Raw genomic sequence first — 6,000 nt, 5'->3', positions numbered from 1 at the left:
CAAGAATCCATCATTGCTTAAGTAAGAGCAGAAATTCTTATCTAACTCTTACACAAACAGAACACTCCCTACCATTACAAATAAGATGTCCACAGTCATTAACGTGTATCTTTGACTGCTAGTTTCCATTACTTGCAATAATTACAAAGTACAGAGATATCATAACATTATGCAACTACTATTCGAGATAGATATGCTCATATCATTGTCACATATTCAATCTAACTATGTCAAGAGGTGTTGATGATCAATGTTTAAATACTTAGACTGCACACAGCGTAAAAGGTCACTTAGCTGTGACTCGAGGGAATAACTTATTGCGACAACATGCAAATAACATCAATGGTTCTTAAATAGTTTAGGGCCATGATTACTAGGTCCTTAAAAAATTAGTAGGTAGCATAATCTCTTAAGGGAAAAACTATCTGGTTATGTAACAGCATGTACATACAAGGATAGCTAAACCAAGGAGTAACAGCATGTAACTCAATCGAATAGGAATCGGCTGCTATTGGGAAGACAACAACCGTGGGGCATTTCATCAAACACTTAGGTGGCAGTAAGCCACACACTCACCGTGGGGGTGGGAAAGCAGCTGTCCACGCGCTCCTAAAGGCCTCGGCGATGCTCTGGTGTGGGGCGATGGACGTTGCGGGGAGTGCTCCGGCGTGGGGTGGTGCACAGGCATCGACGTCGAAGAAGAGGAGCGTAGGGCTAGGAACGGTGGCGCGGGGGGCATTGGATGGGTGCTCCGACGTGGGGCGGTGCACGGGGGTCGGCATTGAAGAAGAGGAGAGCGTGGCTGGGAACGGCGGTGCGGGGGGCGGTGGACGGGTGCTCCGGCGTGGGGCGGTGCACGGGCGTCGGCGTCAAAGAAGAGGAGCGCGGGGCTAGGAACGGTTGGCGCAGGGTTGAAATTTGGATAATTTCAACCCGCGCTGGGCTTTTATACCAGACCTCATCACTGCCGGTTCTAATTATAAACCGATCGTGATGGGGGTACATCACTGCCAGTTATAAGTCTAAACAGACAGTGATGTATAAATATCACTGTCGGGCCATTCTTTAAACCGACAGTGATTGCCGTGTAGCGGTTCCAACATAAGTAAGTTATCTTTTCTACTTCTTTCGAATACCTCCTACTGGCTCAACGGTTAAGACCCCGCAACTTAGCCCTCGATACCTGTGTTCAAATCCTGGGCGGCTCAATTTTTTTGGTTTAATTTTATAATTTATTAAGCGGTCTAAAGGTCAAAAAGAAAAAATAAATAAAACTTGGCACACATCCTATACTAGCGCAGCGATTAAGTCTTTGAACTCTATAGCCCGAGACCCGAGCTCAAACCCGAGGGCTGGCATAATTTTTTTTCATTTTTTATATATCACTGCCGATTTTCAAAATAAACCGACAGTGATAACCAGGATCACTATCGGTTTCTTCTCATCATTGCCGGTTTTTTGAAACCGACAGTGATGTTTATATATATTAAAAAAATTCTTTTATATACTTAATAAATAGAAGCATATGTATTCCTATGTTGAAATGGCTTAAATTTTTTTTGGCAAGCTTGTACACCCAAATTAAGATCTCACAAAGGGTCGTAGGTATTTCTAATCATTTTTTTATTTATTATATTTTTTTGTGTGCTGAATGAGACAAAAGAGGGTGAATTTCATCTTGGTCCCTATAGATTTTTTCATCCACATCCACAAAATTTGTATCCCTAGGGCTCATTAGAGCCTGTGTAAAAGTTTGGCACCATTCCGGATCTTTTCATCGGTAGACTCAGTTCAACCTATAATTAAACGGTGTCGTCGTGCGGAAATTCAATTAAACCTCAGAAAGTAGCAAACCATCTCCGAAAAATCCTAAACTTGGTGTTTCCTTCACACGTGGCACGTGCAAGCCTAAGAATAATTTTGAGACCAATATGACACCGGAATGCCTATGAACCATAGAAACCTTGATAACCCATGTGTATAGTCATGGTTCGATGGAAGGGCACATATACCTCTGTGAAGCATGTATACTCCGCCTATTTCGAAATGGCTTGAATTTTTTTGACAATCATGTACACCCAAATTAAGACCCCACACAGGATCCGAGGTTTTTCTGATCATTGTTTTATTTATTATATTTTTCTCTATGCCAAATGAGACAAAAGATGATGAATTTTATCTTGGACCCAATAGATTTTTTTCATCCACCTCCACAAAATTCTTATCCCTAGGGCACATTAGAGCTTGTGTAAAAGTTTGGCATCATTCCAGATCTTTTGTGGGTAGACTCAGTTCAACCTATAATTAAATAGTGTCGTCGAGCGGAAATTCAATTAAACCTCAGAAAGTAGCAAACCATCTCCGAAAAATCCCAAACTTGGTGTTTCCTTCACACGTGGCACGTGCAAGCCTAAGAATAATTTTGAGACCAATACGACACCGGAATGCCTATGAACCACAGAAACATTGATAACCTATGTGTATAGTCATGGTTCAATGGAAAGACAAATGTACCTCTATGAAGCATGTATACTCCGCCTATGTTGAAATGGCATGAATTTTTTTTGGCAAGCATGTACACCCAAATTAAGACCCCACACAGGATATTAGGTTTTTTTATTATTATTTTATTTATTATATTTTTCTCTATGCCAAATGAGACACCAATTTCATCTTGGACCCAATAGATTTTTTCATCCACCTCCACAAATTCTTATCCCTAGGGCACATTAGAGCCTGCGTAAAAGTTTGACACCATTTCAGATCTTTTTGTGGGTAGACTCAGTTCAACCTATAATTAATAGGTGTCGTCGCACGAAAATTCAATTAAACCTCATAAAGTAGCAAACCATCTCTGGAGAATCTCAAACTTGGTGTTTCCTTCACACGTGGCGTATGCAAGCCTGAGAATAATTTTGAGACCAATACGACACCGGAATGTATATTTCTAGTTGCCCAACAAATGTTACACGAATTACATGCATGACAATAATTAAACACACAAAGCCGTACATTTTAAAATTAGAACCCAATTAAACTATGGCCTTGAAAACCTAGCTAAATAAACATTAATTACTATCGGAATCACTGCCGGGATCGATTGGGCCACGCACACTAACATGCCTCTATAGCCATATATGGTAATTGATGCCACATATTATGTATCTGCTTGTATCAATGAAGTCCAATGCCGTATGAGTGCACTCTCTCGTGCCTCATAATACCGAAAGAATGGTCGGCCATAGATGTAACCTACTGAATGACCACTGCCCCTATTAGTAATCCTTATGAAGTATTGGCGTCCTTCTATAGTGAGCTAGCCGAGGTTTCCATTGCTGAAGTCCTAATCGTACCTGAGTTGCTTCGTAGCTTGGTCTAGAACGGCCCATAAGCCACATGCAGCATAGGTAAGGTCCTATAGCGCAATCTGTATGCAGAGAAAAAGAAAAAAATTAGAGAATGTTATTACAATAATAAACAATAAATAACCACAACTCAGGTATAAGTGACCATTTTACCACATCTGCATGGTTGTAGCACGCAAACCATTTGCTTGCTTACCGGACGGGGATATCACCAGCAATTAAAGCAAGTGCCTTGAAGTGCGAGAAATTGGGCACATTATAGCAAATACGTCGAAGTGCCTCTAAACAGATGCGCATGGCACTTAATTGGGTGCTTATCACGTCCGGGCTCGGTATTCCCATCCCGTGGATATGGTTCCGATGATTTGAACCTCTCATAGGGATAAAAAAACTGAGTTCATACGTCCATAGCCGACTACTTGCATTAGAAGTCATGTTCTCGACGATGTCCGAGATAAAGAACCAGCTAAGTGCTATTCGTAGCCAATCTATTATGGATATAGTCTGTGACATATATGCATGCAACAATGATATTAAACTAATTACACTTATTTGTTAGCATAAAAAAACAAAAAATGTTGGAAAATATTTTATACAATAGCTGGAACAGGGAACCGTGGAATGGCCACATTAGGAGCGAATGGCTCATCGCCAGGGTGGAAACCTGGTTCTTGTGGTGTGGGAGGTCCGTTGTTCATACCAACTGATCGATAAAATGCACAAAAAAAATATGAACATAACATATATGCACAAAAAAATTCTTCCAAGTAAAATGTGGCAACATAATTAAATATAGATCGAATGCAAAGAATAAGAATATATATAAATATAGAATGCAAAGAAAAATGAATATAAATATAGATCAAATGAATATAGATAGAATATTGGAGAAGACAACATATCAATACCATTGAAAAATGCAGGAGCCATGACCAAATCACGTAGAGAGAGAGTGGATGTCTTGAAAACTGCGAGTGAAACATGAGAAATGAGACTAAGAGAGTTCGTGGGTGGGTGGGTGGGATCGATGTATGTGGCTGATAGTTTGTTTTATATAGGGGGCATGGACATCACTGTCAGTTTTTAAATAGAACCGACAGTGAAGGTGGCCTCGTGTGTGCACCATTTTGGTGGACTACGATGCATAACGATATCTGTGGTTTATTATGAGAGAAAAATATTGTATCATGGCTGATAAGGTCTGGCTGAAACCAACATGCATGGAGAGGCTAGCTCCTGGCCGAGGGCCATTTTATAGGGGCTAGCAGTCGTGGTACATTTTTATTTCTGAACTAAAGTTGTCGAGGTAGGTGGAAGCAGTGTTCTAACTATTGTGGTCATAGGAGTATTGTTGGCATGTGAGGAGCATCTACACATCACTGTTGGTTTTAATTTAAAAACCAATAGTGAATTAGGCCTTCTATGTCGGTTTGAGCAACCGACTGTGATAGAAGCTGTCGGTTTTAAAATCAAAACCGGCAGTGAAGTGCCTGCCGCCATCGTAGCCTTTTAGTAAAAAAAATATAAAAAAAATGACTATCGGTTTGGAGCCTACCATCGCAGCGCTATCACTGCCGGTTTTAAAACTAAAACCAGTAGTGAAGGGCCCTGCCACCATTGCAGCCTTTTAGTAAAAAAATATAAAAAAATCACAGTCTCATAGCCTTTTTATTAAAAATATAAAAAAATTCTGAGCCTAGGATTCGAACCCAGGTCTCGGGTTTCTTAGTTTGGAGCCTTGACCACTACGCTAGAATAGGGATTACATTAGAATTAGTTGTTCTTTTTCTTTTATCCTGTCGTAATGCACTACTAAATAATAAATGCAAAATCAAAAAAGTTTGGCTCGCCTGGGATTCGAGCGCGGGTCTCAGAGTATAGAGTGCGCGGCCTTAACCGCTGAGCTAGGATAGGGAGTTCGCTTAGTTTACTTTCCTTTATTTATTTATTAATAGAAATAATGCAGTTAGTTTATATTCTAAAATAACACAAAAATTTGTCTTGATTATTTAATTCTATGATAATTAATTAATGGTCTATAATTATCAAATAATAGTGTTTGTGAACATTATCTTGATATTTGATTACATAGTCAATAATTAAATTATAGAGATGCACATAAAATATAAATTAAATATTCAGTGCGATTTACTGATACTACATCTGTATAATGATTACATAGTTAACAATAATCTAACTATCTTTAGGTGCATCAACAATGAGGGCCTTATTGTGATCAATTCGTACGTAAGCATGTTCGTCACCCTCTTGAAGGATAGGTAGGGGTACGTTCGCCCGAATGGAGGCATTTCCTGATAGCCCCTGTAGTCTTCTTCGTCCGTTACTCCATCGACACCGACAATCTTCATTTTCCCTTTTAGGATGACTTTTAACCTTCCTTTTGTCTTGTTGTCCCTTGCATAGAAGACTTGCATAACATCTCTTACAAGGACAAATGGGTCGTCTCTGTATGTGGTCTTAGTGAGATCCTCGAGCTGAACCCACTAGCAGTGAAAAAGAGCTGCCTTCAATGGACCGTAGGCTAGCTCACATATCTCCTCTATGAAACCATAGTATGTTGTCTGCACGTTGCCGTTTTCATCGTGAGCATCAAAATGAACACCACAATTTTTGT

At 39.9% G+C, this 6,000-nt stretch overlaps 1 pseudogene; it reads left to right on the top strand.

The window, feature by feature from the left end:
* The first annotated feature begins 642 nt into the window (after window positions 1-642).
* Window positions 643-6,000, top strand: part of LOC136480318 (flavonoid 3'-monooxygenase CYP75B4-like) — a 28,282-nt pseudogene continuing 22,924 nt past the window's right edge.

Source organism: Miscanthus floridulus, chromosome 9 (assembly GCF_019320115.1).
Source record: "Miscanthus floridulus cultivar M001 chromosome 9, ASM1932011v1, whole genome shotgun sequence".
NCBI lineage: Eukaryota > Viridiplantae > Streptophyta > Magnoliopsida > Poales > Poaceae > Miscanthus > Miscanthus floridulus.
This window is presented reverse-complemented; position numbering and strand designations above follow the sequence as displayed.